Genomic DNA, 17,480 nt, shown 5'->3' with positions numbered 1-17,480 from the left:
CACCAATTTTTCTTTATGATATATGTTCCACACTATATTGCTGTTATTTTGGTTTAAACATTCACATTTTAAAGAAATCTAAGTAATGAAAAAAATAAATACTATGCATTTACCATTTCCATAAAGAAACCCATTGCTGTCAAGTGAATTCCAACTCATAGTGACTGTATAGGACAGAGTAGAACTGACCCATAGGGTTTCCAAAGAGTGCCTGGTGAATTTGAACTGCCAGACTTTTCGTTAGCAGCCATATCTCTTAACCATTACACCACTAGAGTTTCCTTACCATTTCCAGTGTGCTTTACTTCTTTGAGTAGATCCAGATTTCCATCTTGTATTATGTCCTTCTGTTTGAAAAATCTCCTCCATTATTTCTTATAGTGTGGTTCTGCAGGTGATGACTGCTTTCAACTTTTGAAAGTCTGAACAGTGCTTTGTTTTTACTTTGTCTTGGAAAAGTATTTTCTTTGGGTGCAGAATTCTAAATTGGTACTTTTTTTGTTTTATTTATTTTTTAATGTTGCTTCATTGTCTTCTCACATTGTTTCTGATGAGAAACTTGCTGTCATTCTTTGTTTCTTTTTTCACTGAATGCATTAAGCCTTACTGTTTATCTCTGGTTTTAACCAATTCAGTTAGAATGTGCCTTGGTGTAGTTTTCTTTATGTTTCTTGTTTATGGTGTTCATAGAGCTGTTTGGCTCTGTGGGTTCAAAAATTTCATCAAATTTGGAAAATTTTCATAGGTTATTTCTTCAACATTTTTGGAGGACTTCCATCTCTATCCTTTCTTCAGTGACTCCAATTACACGTATCACTGGCTGTTTAAAATTGTCCCACAGCCAATTACCTGTTCATTTTCTGGTTTAGTTTTATTTTGTCTTTTTTAAAAATTTTTATTGTGTGTTAAGTGAAACGTGACAAATCAAGTCAGACTCTCATACAAAAATTTATAAACACCTTACTATATACTTCTAACCGTTCTTCCCCTAATGAGACAGAACACGCCTTCCCTCCACTCTCTCGTTTCATGTCCAATCAACCAACTTCTGATGCTCTCTTCCCTCTTATCTCCCCTTCAAACAGGAGATGCCAACGTAGTCTCACGTGTCTACTTGATCCAAGAAGCTCATTCTTCACCGATACCATTGTCTATCTCATAGTCTAGTCCAATCTCTATCTGAAGAGTTAGTTTTAGGAATGGTTCCTGTCTTTGGCTAACAGAAGGTCTGGGGACCATGACCTCTGGGGTCATCCTAGTCTCAGTCAGACCAATAAATCTGGTCTTTTTACGAGAATTTGGGGTCTGCATCCCACCGCTCTCCTGCTTCCTTAGGGGTTTGCTGTTATGTTCCCTGTCAGGGCAGTCATCGGTTGTAGCTGGGCACCATCTAGTTCTTCTGGTCTCAGGCTGATGTAGTCTCTGGTTTATGTGGCCCTTTCTGTCTCTTGGGCTCATAATTACCCTGAGTCCTTGGTGTTTTTCACTCTCCTTTGCTCCAGGTGGGTTGAGACCAATTGATGCAGCTTAGATTCCCACTTGCTAGTATTTAAGACCCCAGATGCCACACTCCAAAGTGGGATGCAGAATATTTTCTTAATAGATTTTATTATGCCAATTGACTTAGATGTCCCCGAAACCATGGCCCCAAACTCTTGCCCCTGCTACGCTGGCCTTCAAAGCATTCAATTTGTTCAGGAAAATTCTTTGCTTTTAGTTTTGTCCAGTTGTGCTGACGTCGCCTGTATTGTGTATTGTGTATTGTCTTTCCCTTCACCTAAAATAGTTCTTATCTACTATCTAATTAATGAAAACCCCTCTCCTTCCCTACCTCCCTCCCTCTTCTCATAACCATCAAAGAATATTCTCTTCTCTGTTTAAAGTGTTTCTCGAGTTCTTATAATAGTGGTCTAATACAATATTTATCCTTTTGCAACTGGCTAATTTCACTCAGTGTAATGCTTCCCAGATTCCTCCACGTTATGAAATGTTTCACGGATTCACCATTGTTCTTTATCGATGTGTAGTATTCCATTGTGGGAATATACCATAATTGATTTATGCATTCATTTGATGGGCACCTTGGTTGCTTCCATCTTGTTACTATCGTAAACAGTGCTGCAATGAGCATGGGTGTGCATATATCTGTTCATGTAAAGGCTCTTATTTCTCTAGGATATATTCCAAGGTGTGGGATTGCTGGACCATATGGTAGTTGTATTTCTAGCTTTTTAAGGAAGCACCAGATCGATTTCCAAAGTGGTTGTACCATTTTACATTCCCACCAGCAGTGTAGAAGTGTTCCAATCTCTCCACAGCCTCTCCAACATTTATTGTTTTGTGACTGGATTAATACTAGCCTTGTTGGAGTGAGGTGAAATCTCATTGTAGTTTTGATTTGCATTTCTCTAATAGCTAATGCTAATGATCCTGAGCATTTCCTCATGTATCTGTTAGCTACCTGAATGTCTTCTTTATTGAAGTGTCTGTTCATATCTTTTTCCCATTTTTAATTGGGTTATTTGTCTTTTTTGTAGTTGAGTTTTTGCAGTATCATGTAGATTTTAGAGATCAGGCTCTCATCGGAAATGTCATAGCTAAAAACTTTTTCCCAGTCTGTACATAATCTTTTTACTCTTTTGGTGAAGTCTTTGGATGAGCATAGGTGTTTGATTTTTAGGAGCTCCCAGTTATCTAGTTTTTCTTCTGCATTGTTAGTAATGTTTTGTATACTGTTTATACCATGTATTAGGGCTCCTAGTGTTGTCCCTATTTTTTCTTCCATGATCTGTATCATTTTAGATTTTATATTTAGGTCTTTGATCCATTTTGAGTTCATTTTTGTGCATGGTGTGAGGTATGGTTCTTGTTTTATTTTTTTTTGCAGATGGATATCCAATTCTGCCAGCACTATTTGTTAAAAAAAAAGACTATCTTTTCCCCATTTTACTGACTTTGGGGACTTTGACAAATATCAGTTGCTTATATGTGGATGGATTTATGTCTGGATTCTCAATTCTGTTCCATTGGTCTATGTATCTGTTGTTGTACCAGTACCAGGCTGTTTTGACTACTGTGGTGGTATAATAGGTTCTAAAATCAGGTAGAGTGAGGCCTCCCACTTTGTTCTTCTTTTTCAATAATGCTTTACTCATCCAGTGCCTCTTTCCCTTCCATATGAAATTGGTGATTTGTTTCTCCATCTCATTAAAAAGTCTCCGAATTTGGATTGCAATTGCATTGTATCTGTAGATGGCTTTCGGTAGAATAGACATTTTTACAATGTTAAGTCTTCCTATGCATGAGCAAGGTATGTTTTTCCACTTATGTAGGTCTCTTTTTGTTTCTTGCAGTAGTGTCTTTTAGTTTTTTTTGTCTAGGTCTTTTATGTTCCTTTTTATGATTTATTCTGAAGTGTTTTATCTTCTTGGGGGCTACTGTAAATGGTATCGATTCGGTGATTTCCTCTTTAATGTTCTTTTTGTTGGTGTAGAGGAATCCAAATGATTTATGTATGTTTATCTTGTGTCCTGATAATCTGCTGAACTCTTCTATTAGTTTCAGTAGTTTTCTGGAGGACTCCTTAGGGTTTTCTGTGTATGAGATCATGCCATCTCCAAATAGAGATGCTTTTATTTCTTCCTTACCAATCCGGATGCCCTTTATTTCTTTATCTAGCCTAATTGCTCTGGCTAGGACCTCCAGCACAGTGTTGAGTAAGAGTGGTGATAAAAGGCATCCTTTTCTGGTTCCCGATCTCAGGGGGAATGCTTTCAGGCTCTCTCCATTTAGGATGATGTTGGCTGTTGGCTTTGTATAAACAGCCTTTATTATGTTGAGGAATTTTCCTTCTATTCCTACTTTGCTGAGCGTTTTTATCATGAATGGGTGTTGAACTTTGTCAAATGCCTTTTCTGCATTGATTGATAAAATCATGCGGTTCTTGTTTTTGGTTTTATTTATATGGTGGATTCCATTGATTGTTTTTCTAATGTTGAACCATCGCTGCATACCTGGTGTGAATCCCACTTGGTCATGATGAATTATTTTTTTGATATGTTGTTGAATTCTATTGGCTAGAACATTGTTGAGGATTTTTGCCTCTAAGTTCATAAGGGATATAAAACGAAAAAAACCTGATGCCATCTAGTTGATTCCAACTGATAGTGACCCTATAGGGCAGAGGAGAACTGCCCTATAGAGCTTCCAAGGAGCACCAGGTGGATTAGAACTGCCTATCCTTTGGTTAGTAGCCATAGCACGTAACCAGTACACCACCAGAGTTTCCATAAGGGATATAGGTCTGTAATTTTCTTTTTGTGGTGTCTTTACCTGGTTTTGGTATCAGGGATATGCTGGCTTCATAGAATGAGTTCGGGAGTGTTCCATCCTTTTCTACGCCCTGAAATACCTTTAGTAGTAGTGGTGTTAACTCTTCTCTGAAAGTTTGGTAGAACTCTGCAGTGAAGCCATCCGGGCCAGGCCTTTTTTTTTTTTTTGGGGGGGGGGTTGATTACCTTTTCAATCTCTTCTTTTGTTATGGATCTATTTAGTTGTTCTATCTCTGTTTATGTTAGTTTAGGTAGGTAGTGCTCTTCTAGGAATTCATCCATTTCTTCTAGGTTTTCAAATTTGTTAGAGTACAATTTTTCATAGCAATCTGATATGATTCTTTTAATTTCAGTTGTGTCTGTTGCAATATCACCCACCTCATTTCTTATTCGGGTTATTTGCTTCCTTTCCTGTTTTTCTTTTGTCAGCTTGGCCAAAGGTTTATAAATTTTGTTAATTTTTTCAGAGAACCAGCTTTTGATCTTGTTAACTCTTTCAATTGTTTTTCTGTTTTATATTTCATTTAGTTCTGCTCTAATTTTTATTATTTCCTTTCTTTTAGTACCTGAAGTTTTCTTTTGTTGCTCTCTTTGTATTTGTTCAAGTTGTAGGGATAATTCTTTGATTTTGGCCCTTTCTTCTTTTTGTATGTATGCATTTATTGACATAAATTGACCTCTGAGCACTGCTTTAGCTGTGTACCAAAGTTTCATTCTCATTGGATTCTATGAATTTCTTTATTCCATCCTTAATGTCTTCTATAATGTAGTCTTTTTGGAGCAGGGTACTTTTCAGTTCCCGTGTGTTTGATTTCTTTTCCCTGCTTTTCCTGTTATTGATCTCTACTTTTATGGCCTTATGGTCAGAGAAGATGCTTTGTAATATTTCAATGTTTTGGATTCTGCTAAGTCTTGCTTTATGACCTAATACGTGGTCTGTTCCAGAGAATGTCCCATGTGTCTAGAAAAGAAAGTATACTTGGCTGCTGTTGGGTGGAGTGTTCTGTATATAAGGATGAGTTTGTTGATTGTGGTATTTAGGTCTTCCATGTCTTTATTGAGCTTCTTTCTGGATGTCCTGTCCTTCACCGAAAGTAGTATGTTGAAGACTCCTACTATAATTGTGGAGCTGCCTATCTCACTTTTCAATGTTGTTAGAGTTCTTTTTATATATATTGAGGCCCTGTCATTTGGTGCATAGATATTTAATATGGTTATATCCTCCTGGTATATTGTCCCTTTAGTCAATATATAGTGTCCTTCCTTATCCTTTGTGGTGGATTTAACTTTGAAGTCTATTTTGTCAGAAATAAATATTGCAACTCCTGCTCTTTTTTGATTATTGTTTGCTTGATTTATTTTTTTCCAACCTTTAAGATTTAGTTTGTTTGTGTCTCTAAGTCTAAGGCATGTCTCTTGTAAGCAGCGCATAGATACATCATGTTTCTTTATCCATTCTGCCACTCTCTGTCTCTTTATAGGTGCCTTGAGTCTGTTAACATTTAGCATAATTATGGATAGGTATGATTTTAGTGCTTTTATTTTGATGTCTTTTTTGTGTGTTTTCTTCACAGTTTTTTTTCCCATTTAATTTTTTGTGCTGATCGGTTTATCTTTATATATTGTCTTTTCCTCTTATTTGTTGTTGTTGATTTTTTTCTGCTGAGTCTCTATTTTTTTCTAGTATTTTATTTTGATGAGTAGGATTGTTAGTCTCCTTTGTGGTTACCTTAGTATTTACCCCTTTTTTTCTGAATGTAAACCTATCTTTTATTTCTTTATATCATCTTGCCTTCCTCTCCATATGAAAGATCTATGACTACATTTATTAATCCTTCTTTATTATTTTAATGTGTCCTTCTTTTACATAATGACATAGCTGTTTCTCTGTTTTGAGCATTTTTTTTATCTTGATTCATTTTTGTGATTTACCTGTCTGGATTGACATCTGATTGCCCTGTCCAGTGTTCTACTCTTAGATTGATAGCTGATATTATTGATTTTCTAACCTAAGAATTCCCTTTAGTATTTTTGTAGTTTTGGTTTGGTTTTTACAAAATCCCTAAACTACTGTTTATCTGGAAATGTCCTAATTTCACCATCATATTTGAGAGATGGTTTTGCTGGATATAGGATTCTTGGCTGGCAATTTTTTTCCTTCAATGCTTTATATAAGTCAGCCCATTGCCTTCTTGCCCACATGGTTTCTGCCGAGTAGTCTGAGCTTATTCTTATTGACTCTCCTTTGTTGGTGACTTTTCGTTTATCCCTAGCTGCTCTTAAAATTCTCTCTTTATCTTTGCTTTTGATAAGTTTGATTATGTCTTGGTGACTTTCTTTTAAAATCTGCCTGATGTGAAGTCTGATGAGCATTTTGGATATTGATATCTTCTCATCTTTCACGTTATCAGGGAAGTTTTCTGCCAACAAATCTTCAACAATTTTCTCTGTATTTTCTGTTGTCCCTCCCTGTTCTGGTACTCCAATCACTCGTAGGTTATTTCTCTTGACAGAGTCCCACATGATTCTTAAGGTTTCTTCATTTTTTTTAAATTCTTTTATCTGATTTTTCTTCAAATATATTAGTGTCAAGTGGTTTATGTTCAAGGTCACCAATTCTGCCTTCCACTTGCTCGATTCTGCTCCTCTGACTTCCAATTGAGTTGTCTAATTCTGTAATTTTATTGTTAATCTTCTGAATTTCTGATTGCTGTCTCTCTATGGATTCTTGCAGCTTATTAAATTTTTCATTATGTTCTTGAAGAACCTTTCTAATTTCTTCAGCTGTTCTATCCGTGTGTTCCTGGGCTTTTTCTCCATATTGCATGATCTCCTTCCTTATGTCTTGAAGAATTTTGTATATTAACCTTTTGAATTCTGCTTCCGATAATTCCAGGAATGCACCTTCACCCAGAATATCCTTTGATTCTTTGTTTTGAGAGATTGTTGAAGCGATCATGGTCTGTTTCTTTATGTGGTTTGATATTGACTGTTGTCTCTGAGCCATCTATAAGTTGTTGTATTAATTTATTTTATGTTTGCTTGCTGTACCCTAGTTTCTTGCTTTTTTTTTTTTTTTGACATGCCCAAATGTGTTGTTTGAGTAAGCTAGCTTGATTATTTTCACCTTTGGGTCTCTGACGTCCTGTCACCACATGGCTAGAGCTGTTATCAGGTATATGAGCTTATGAGTCCATTCACTTCTCTTGTGTGGATTCAGCTCAGGTGTCCAGGTAGCTGGTCATCTAGTGTGTGGTACAGGCTCTGTCCTACAGTCTCAGAGGGGCAAGGGTGTTTGCTGTAGGTACTGGTATGTGGCCACAACAGGGGGTCACGGTCTGAACAAAGCAGGGGGCTGAGAACCATTCCCTGTGTGTTTCTGAGGAAAGCGTGTCCCTGTTCCCCAGAGCATACAGGTGGGTGGATTCTGCAGATGGACCATGGGCACCCAATACTTTTGGTTGTAAAGACTGGGAGGTATCAGTTATCCTTGAACCCCTGTTGTAGGTGGCTGGGTGACCTGAGTAGAGAGTCACTTATGTGAGCAGGTGAGAACCCTGTTTAATAGGCAAAGCCATGTCAAATATCAAACACCCACCTCTCCACCGCACAGCTGAAACACTTGTAGTCTGGCAGCAAGGGCCTATTCTCTTGGAATAGGCCCACACAGGTCCGTGCACGGGGGAAAGGTATTCAAAGTCCATAGACCATTTATGCCTGCACAGGAGCTGCTTCTGTCCTGAGCTCCCCAGATTAGTGGAGCTGGCAAATTATCTTTTCCCCCTGTTGTAAATTTATTCCTTTTTCATGTCCGGGAGCATGGCTCAGGGTGCTCAGATGGGCCTATCTCAGGCCCAGGGAAATCAATAACCACTGAATCCAGCTGGGTGTGGGGGATGTGGTAAAATATATGTAAGTACTTAGCTTTTGCCAATAGCTCCATTCTTCTCTGGTTCCGAAGGTATAAGTAGGCTGTGCAGAATACTGAGAATACTGCGGCCAATTGCTACCACTAGCCCACTGCAGCCGCTTCTGGGAATGGTGCCTGAGGGCTCCTGGCAATTCAGGTCTGGCAACTTCTCTCTGCTTCTGAACGGTCTGTCTCTCTGCCTGCTACTCAGTCTGTTTTCTAACTTTGCCTTTGATGTTCAGGGCTCCTAAAAAGTGTCATAAATATAATAATTTCACTTTTTTTTGGGGTCTTTGTTGTAAGAGGGATGGCTGGAAACATCTTTCTATTCTGCTATCTTGGCCCTGCCGCTCTATTTTGTTTTTTAATGTAATTTTTATCGTTTGTATTGCATTACACTACTCTTTCCTTTTGCAGTGTCTGTTATACCCTTAGTCCCATTCAGTTTATGTTTCAGAAAACATATTGTAGTTTTCATCTCTATAAATTTGATTTTTGTCTTCTTATATCTTCTGTATCTCTAGCTTTTTAAGGGTGAAATACAGTTATGAAAACTTTTAATGTCCTTCACTGCTAATTGTACACACTTCGTCATTTCTGGATTGGCTTCTTTGATTATTGTTTTCATTTGGATTTTTTCTTCATCCTTCTTTGCATATCTAATGTTTTTTGATTAGATGCCAAGCATTGGAGTTTTTACCTTGTTGGTTTTAGAAATTTTTGTTTCACTCTAACTATTCATAACCTTCACCTGAGATGTAGTTAAGTTACTTAAAAACAGTTTTATCTTTCGGGGCTTGTTTTTAATATTTGCTATGAAGGACCAGGGAAGGTTTAGTCCAGGCTAGTTATTACCCCATACTGAGGTAAGACCATTCTCTATATGCTACCCAATTCCCTGTGAACTCTGAAGCTTTCCAGTGTATCTGATGGGAAGACACATTATTCGTAGCTCTGTGTGATTACTGAACGCTGTTTCTGCTAATCCCTTTCTGTGGTTCATACCTGGCCTGGCATTATTTCCTCACAAGCCTGTGCTCATGAATGCTCATTTGAATAATTGAAGGAGACCCTTTGTAGGTATCTGGAATTCTTTCTCTGTGGTCTTCTCTCTTCTGTCATACTCTGTCCTGAATACTCTAGCTCCCTTTCTCTCCCCTATGTCACACTCAGCTTCATCTCCTCAACTCAGGGGTTTCATTGGGCTTGTCCTGTGTTCCCACTCCCTAAGGTGTGGGCTGAAAACTCTCTCCAATAAGCTAAGGCAAATGTAGGATTCACTTTGTACATATCACTACCCTTTATTGCCTGATATTCAATGTCTTAAAAACTTGTTTCATATATTTTGTCCATTTTTTTTTGTTATTTTGATGTTGTTGTTAGTTGCCATCAAGTAGAGTAAATTCTGACTCATAGCGACCCCTATGTACAACAGAGCAAAACACTGCGTGGTCTGCACCATCTTCATAATCGTTGCTATGTTTGGGCCCATTGTTGCAGCCATTGTGTCAATCCACCTTGTTAAGGGTCTTCTTCTTTTTCTCTGACCCTCTACATTACCAAGCATGATATCCTCCTCCAGGGACTGGTCTCTCCTGATAACAAGTCCAAAGTATGTAAGACAAAGTCTCACCATCCTCACTTATAAGCAGCACTCTGGCTGTATTTCTTCCAAGACAGATTTGATCATTCTTCTGGACCGCAAAAAAAAAAAAAAAAAAAACATTGTCGCCGAGTTGATTCTGACTCAGTGACCCTATAGGACAGAGTAGAACGGCCCCATAAGGTTTCCAAGGAGTAGCTGGCTGATTTGAACTGCTGACCTCTTGGTTAGCAGCCAAATGGTTAAACACTACGCCACCAGGGCTCCTCAAAGTGACATATTTGCTTTTGAACACTTCAAGGAAGTCTTTAGCAGCAGATTTGCCTAATGTCGTTTGATTTCTTGACTGCTGCTTCCATGGGCAATGATCGTGGATCCAAGAAAAGTCAAATCCTTGATAATTTCAGTCTTTTCTCTGTTTATCACAATGTTGCTTATCGGACTAGTTGTGATAATTTTTGTTTTCTTTATGTTGAGGTCTAATCCATATGGAAGTCTGTAGTCTTTGACCTTCATCAATACGTGTTTCAAATCCTATTCACTTTCAGCAAGCAAGGTTGTGTCATCTGCATATTGCAGGTTGTGAACAAGTCTTCCAGCAATACTGTTGCCACATCCTTCTTCATATAGTCCAGCTTCGCTGTTTAGTTGTTTTGGTATGGATGCTAAATCTAGTTTCTGTTACACCACGATGACCAGTCAGTTACCTTCATTCAAGTATGAACTTTCTTTCAGAATTGTCCTGCTTCTCTTCGTTCGTTTTTGCCCTTTTTTTTTTGTTATTTTGTCCATAGGATAAAGTTGTAAACTGAAGGAAGATCATTCTTGTAGGAGTTCCCTCAACCATACCTTGATTTACGCTTATTTAATCAGTTTTGGAAACCCCGGTAGCTAGTGGTTAAGAGCTATGGCTGCTAGCCAAAAGGTCAGCAGTTCGAATCCACCAGGCGCTCCTTGGAAACCATATGGGGCAGTTATACTCTGTCCTATAGGGTCACTATGAGTCGGAATCAACTCGACGGCAGCAGATTTGGTTTTGGTTTTAATCAGTTTTAGTTAGTTGAATTTTTCTAGATAAACATTCTATTGTATATGTGTTATTAAATTTATTAACATATTTGTTCTCTATGTTCTGAGTATCTACTGTAAATAATCAATAAAGAGTACCTATAAAAAATAAAATAAAAAAAAGATTTTTTCTTTTTTTTATAAAATGAAAACATTTTTCTTTACAAAGATTAAAAATGTAGACTAATTTTTGATGAAAACAAATAAAACAATGGGTAGTTAATATGGAAACCCTGGTGGCATAGTGGTTAAGTGCTATGGCTGCTAACCAAGAGGTCAGCAGTTGGAATCAGCCAGGCGCTCCTTGGAAGCTCTATGTAGCAGTTTTACTCTGTTCTATAGGGTTGCTATGAGTCGGAATCAACTCGACGGCAGTGGGTTTTTTTTTTGGTTTATAGTTACCCTCTAGAGGAGATTTGCTTTTATTTCTGCCATTTCCTTGTGTCAGTACCAAATTTAGATTTCTTTAGATTATATTCTCTAAGTTTTGTAAGACAAAACAATGTGAATTCAGATCGCATACTTCCATGTGGCCTTGTATTAGTTATCTCTTGCTTCATAACAAACTATCCCAAAATTCAGTGGCTCAAAGCATACATTTATTATCTCACAGATTCTGTGGGTAAGGAATCCAGGAAAAGCTTAGCTGGGTCGTCTGCTTCAAGGTCTCTCGCAAGGCTGCAATCAAGGTGTCAGCTAGGCCTTGCAGTCTCATCTGAAGGCACTCCTATGGACGGATCCACTTCCAAGCTCATTCACGTGGTTGTTGATTTAGTTCCTCAAGGATTGTTGGACTGATTGCTCTAGTTCCTCCCTGGTTGTTAGTCAGAGGCCTCCCTCAGTTCCTTTTTAAGTCAACCCTTCCAACGTGACAGCTTGCTTTATCTCAGCCAGTATAAGCACAATTTACTTAACTTAATCTAATATTTTAAATTACTTTAATCTGCAAGTAATTTTAATCTAATGACACCCTGTCAACATTGCATGTTCTATTGATTAGAAGTAAGTTCTGCAAGGGAGGCGATTACACAAGGCCATTGACAGCAGAATGTGGGAATACTCTGGAATTATCTTAGAGGCTGCTTGTCAGAGGTTTGGGCTAAAGTTCTGAGTTCTCAGTTGATATTTTTTCACCTCATCACTGCATCATCAAGATAGATACGTTTCTTTGCTTTCCTGATCTATATAGAGAGTATTCATGGTAGCCATTAATATGAGCTTTGGAGGCCAACCTTCATGCAGAAGACACCTACTACATTTCCCAATTTGAATATGCTAAAGTATTCAAAATTCCTTTCCATTCTCCCATGTTCTATGTATCTTCAAAACAGAAATTTCAAGTCAATAAACAAAAGTCGATCTTGGGATTCTTTTACATTCCATTTCAGACCTGTACAGATTCTGTACTTTTTTGACAGCTTAATAATTCAGTTAAATATGATTTTAAATATATATCCAATATATTACATGTTGTTTTATTGATAAAGATATTCAGAATACCTAATTTTCAATGCCTTTGGCAACCGAAATCTCTATTACATATTTTATAATCCTTATTTTTGTCCTATTCGTTGAGGTAAAATTTACATAAAACAAAATATATCACCATTAAGTATACAGTTCATAGAGTTTTGACAACTGTATGCATCCATGTAGCCACTATCCCTGTCAAAATATAATTTGTATCACCCCAGAAAGTTCTGTAATGTCCCTTTGCTGTCCATTCCCACTCTTTCAACCACCCACCTCAGGTAATAAAGGATCTGCTTTATATTAAAATGCATAAGTTTTGCTGGCTCTAAAATTTCTTGTTAATAGAATCATACAGCAAATTCTCTTTTGTATCTCATTCTTTTTTTCTCAGCAAAATTTTTGGAGAGTCATCCTTTATTGTGTATATTATTAGTTTATTCTTTTTATTGCTGAGTAGTTCTTGTATAAATATATCTCAATTTCATTATAAAATACTCTGATTGATGGATATCTTGGATGCTTCCAGTTTTTGAGAATTATGAATAAAGTTTCTATTAACATTCATGTGCATGTCTTTTGTGGACATATATTTCCTTCCCCACAATGAAATAACAGAGGATAAAATCTATCAAGTTTTTTCTTAAAGTGGTGGTATCATTTTTCACTCCCACCAGCAATATGTGAGAGTTTTACTTGCTCCACGTTCTTCCTACACTTGGTATTATAATTCTTTTTAATTTTAGCTATTTTAGAGAGGCATGTAATGGAGGCAAGCCAACAAAATGTGTGTTGTCAAAGAAGTTTATTCTGTCAACAACTGTAGGTCAGTCCTACTTTAGAACTTTGCAAATGTGTTTTGAATATATACCCACAGGGTGAGATAGTTGGGTTATTCATTCAGAATGTTTCTCCTAATCATTGAATGAGGGCTGCTTTTTTGGAGTGTTTATTACATAGTATTATTGGCGTACACTATAGATAGGAATGCGGAGTTGTTTAAAATCAGAAAAGATGGCATCAGGGTTGTATCCTTTCAACATACTTATTCAACCTGTATGCTGAGCAAATAATCTGAGAAGCTGGCCTACAGGAAGAAGAATGTGGCATTAGGATTGGAGAAGACTCATTTACAACCTGTGATGTGTAGATGACACAACTTTGCTTGCTAAAAGCAAAGCAAAGAGGACTTGAAGCACTTGCTGATGAAGATCAAAGGTACAGCCTTCGATATGGATTACACCTCAACATAAAGAAAACAAAAATCCTCACAACTGGACCAATAAGCAGTATCGTAATAAATGGCGAAAATATTGATGTTGTCAAAGATTTCATTTTGCTTGAATCCACAATCATTGCTCATGGACGCAGCAGTCAAGAAATCAAATGGTGTATTGCGTTGCGCAAATCTGCTTCAAAAGACCACTTCAAGGGTTAAAAAGCAAAGAAGTCACTTTGCGGACTAAGGTGCTCCTGACCACCATGGTATTTTCAATTGCCTCATACGCACGTGAAACCTGGACAACGAATAAAGAAGACTGAAGAAGAATTGATGCCTTTGAATTGTGGTGTTGGTGAAGAATATTGATTATACCATGGACCGCCAAAAGAATGAACAAATCTATCTTGGAAGAAGTACAGCCAGAATGCTTCTTGTAAGCGACATTGACAAGACTTCATGTCCCGTAGTTTGGACATGTTATTGGGAGGGACCAGTCCATGGAGAAGGACATCATGCTTGGTAGAGTAGAAAACCAAAAAAAGTAGAGGGTCAGCAAAGAAGAGGAAAACCCACCAAGAGATAGATTGACACAGCGGCTGCAACAATGGGCTCAAGCATAGCAGTGATTGTGGGGATGGCACAGGACTGGGCAGTATTTTGTCCTGTTGTATATAGGGTTGCTATGACTTGGAACTGACTTGAGGGCTCCTAACAACAACAACATAGATGTGAAGAGAGTTCTAAGCAGCCAAAAATGCTCTTAGGCAAAGTGTTTCAGGTATTGGCTGTAGAAGGTTCTGCCAGCACACACAAAAATATGTGCTGAACTGATATGGGCAGTGTACTCAAATCATCTGCTACAGAAATCGATAGGATAAATAGGTATGGTTGGGCTACAGATATGCATTTGAAAATTATAGGCATATTTAAGGCATTAGAATGCATTTGTGGTGTGATGGATCACTTTTATATGGCCTTTCTCTCTATGGTCTTGTAATTCCCACCAGATTACTAGGTGGGATTATGCAAATAAGGTGCTTGTGGACCACCAAAGGGATTGGACAGCTTGCTAATAATGCAATTAAGGTGCATGGCATTCTTGTGGGGGTGGGACTATGCAAATAAGGTGTATGGAACCCTAACAAGGGAATTGGTCAGTTTTGCCATCCTGCTAGGCTTAAAATGAGTCATCCCAGAGGTGGAAAGGGGGACCTGATGACCATCAATAAGAAGAGACGGTAGTGGAGCATGTCCTTTGGACCCTGGATCCCTGCACTGATCCCTCCGAGACCCAGGGAACAGAGAGAGACAGCTGTAACACTAGAGATGGCAAGATGGTGAGAAGCAGGGGCAGAGAAGTGGGGACAGCAGAGGCAGCAGAACCAGGAGACTGGCAAGAGACAGTGCAGCGAGCTTCCTGGCTCAAGAAGCAAAAAAGTTGAGGACCTTTGGGCAGATGCTTGCTGGCGAAGTGGTGTGCCTCTGGGCACTTGACAGGGTTAGGCTCACCAACCCACAGAGCAAGAGAGCTGAGCACCTTTGGGCAGGAAGGTTCATGGTGGAGTGGAGTGCCTCCAGGCACTTTTTGGTGGGGCTAGGCTTGCAGACCCACAGAGCAAGAGAACTGAACACCTGCAGGCGGAGGCTTACTGGTAGATTGGGGTGCTTCCAGGCATATATTGGCAGAGCTAAAGAGCTTTGTAGTACTTGCTGGAGAAGGGCAGAGTCTGGACTAAGGTGCCAAGGGCCAGAGTGAGGCCTGCCTGTGGGCACGGCTGAGAAGAGGCTGTTCTGATCGAAGATCTGTATCCTAAATAGTAACCTGTTTCTTCCCTAATAAACCCCATAACTGTGAATGTGGTCTGTGAGTTCTGTGTGGCCATTGCAACAAATTATCGAATCTGGCAGAGAAGTAGAGAGTGTCCTGGGAGGGAGGGCTAGTGTCAGAATTGGTAAAAAGGTTGGAAATATATTTGATCTCCACCTCATAGGAATCAGCCTTGGGCTGATCTTGATTCTCATTCCCCCTTGTGAAGTTAAAGGAGATCGGCTGCCTCCACCACATCCTTTCTACGGGATTGAGTCTTTCGGAGAGGTTTTATATAATGATAAGAAAGTATAGGTCAGATTCTTAAAGAAAACCAACATTTAAGAGATGTTTGAAGAGTAGAAACTAACAAGAGTCAGGATACAGCCTTCCTTTCCAACCCGATCCCAGCACAATGGCTCCCACAAAGAAGGGTGGTGACAAGAAGGGTCATTCTGCTATGAACAAAATTGTGACCAAAGAATGCACTGTCAATATTCACAAGCACATCCATGGAGTGGGCTTCAAGAAGCATGCCCCTTGGGCACTCACGGAGATCCAGAAATTTGCCATGATGGAGATGGGAACACTGATGTGTACATTAACACCAGGAATCAAAAAGATGTCTGGGCCAAAGAAATAAGGAATGTCCTATATCGTATCCATGTACAGTTGTCTAGAAAATGTAATAAGGATGAAGATTCACCAAGTAAGCTCCATATATTGATTACCTATGTACCTGTCAGCACTTTCAAAAACCGACAGTCGATATGGATGAAAACTAACAGAGGATTCTCAAATGAAGTAATAAAACTACAAAAGAGAGGCTACAGAAACATAAGAGGAAAACAAGGAGAGTGTAGTATAATGCAAGTCAAGAAAACCAAAGCATTTTTTCCCAAAGATAGTGTCTTTAAGAATTTCAAATGCTGTCATGAAGGAAGGTAAAAACTGAAAAATGTCCATTGGGCTTAGTTATATGGAGGACACTTGTGGTCTTAGAAGGTAGTGGGCCTTGAAGGCAGATTCTAGTAAATTGAAGAAGGCTCTTTAAAAAGCGGTTCATTTCAGAAGTTTGTGAAGGTGTGGAAAAATTAAGACTGTAGTTAAGCAGAAACGTGGAATTGATGAAAACATTTTGTTAGCTTGAATGTATTCAAGGTGTGAGAGACATAGCATGCTTAACTGTTGATCGTGTAAAGAGGCAGTACATAAAGTAGTAGAAGTTAAAGGAAATGGAGCCAGTAATCAAAACAGCCAGGTATCTGGAGGGAAGGTGTGAGACTCAGAATACAAATTGAGGGGCACAATTCTCACCTTTAACAAGTGGAACGTTGGAGAAGTTGCATCATACTACTAAAACCGTATGCGTATATTCGGTATGCTTAAGTACTAAGAAAAAGGTTGAATGGATTGAGTTGGGAGCTATTAATAGTTATCTGCTTGTAAACCTGAGTTGTAATATGGTTCTAGTAAGCAGTGAAGGGTATATAATGTTTTATTAATTCCTCCATATTGTTGTGTGTATCAAAAGTTCTCTTTTATTGCTGAGAAGTATTCCATTGTATGGAAATAACACAATTGGTTTATCCATTCACCTGTTGATGTATATTTGGATTGTTTCTAGATCTGAGATATTATAAATAAAGCTGCTTCAAACATTTTCTGTACATAATTTTGTTCATGGATATGTTTTTGCCTCCCTTGGCTAAATATCTAAATGCTTTACGAGAAATTGCCAAACTGCAGCATCATTTATTGAGGGCGTATTATACGCTAGTCACTGTGCTACATGCTAAACGCTTTACAAAAAACGTTCGGATTAAATGGTTGAAACAAGTCTTTTTGGTGGATATTATCCTCTTTATTTTACCAGGGAAGAACCTCAGAATCAGAAAACTTAAGGAACATGCATAAGGTTATGCGGCTAATGACTTCAAAGTCAGGATTTAATTCCAGGATGTTCTGAACCTAGAACCTGTGTTTTAACAAGAATATTCACCTAATGTCATTTCTGGCTTTAGATTTTGAGGTTTTGAAGATCTATGAGTAAACCGCAATTTGCAATT

The 17,480-nt window shown here is 38.3% G+C and overlaps 1 pseudogene; it reads left to right on the top strand.

Annotated features, from left to right (window-relative positions):
• Positions 1-15,394: 15,394 nt before the first annotated feature.
• LOC100656801 (large ribosomal subunit protein eL31-like) lies at positions 15,395-17,058 on the top strand (annotated as a pseudogene).
• Positions 17,059-17,480: the final 422 nt, after the last annotated feature.

This window comes from Loxodonta africana, chromosome X (genome assembly GCF_030014295.1).
Source record: "Loxodonta africana isolate mLoxAfr1 chromosome X, mLoxAfr1.hap2, whole genome shotgun sequence".
NCBI lineage: Eukaryota > Metazoa > Chordata > Mammalia > Proboscidea > Elephantidae > Loxodonta > Loxodonta africana.
The sequence above is the reverse complement of the archived record's forward strand: the minus strand, read 5'-3'. Positions and strand labels throughout refer to the sequence as shown.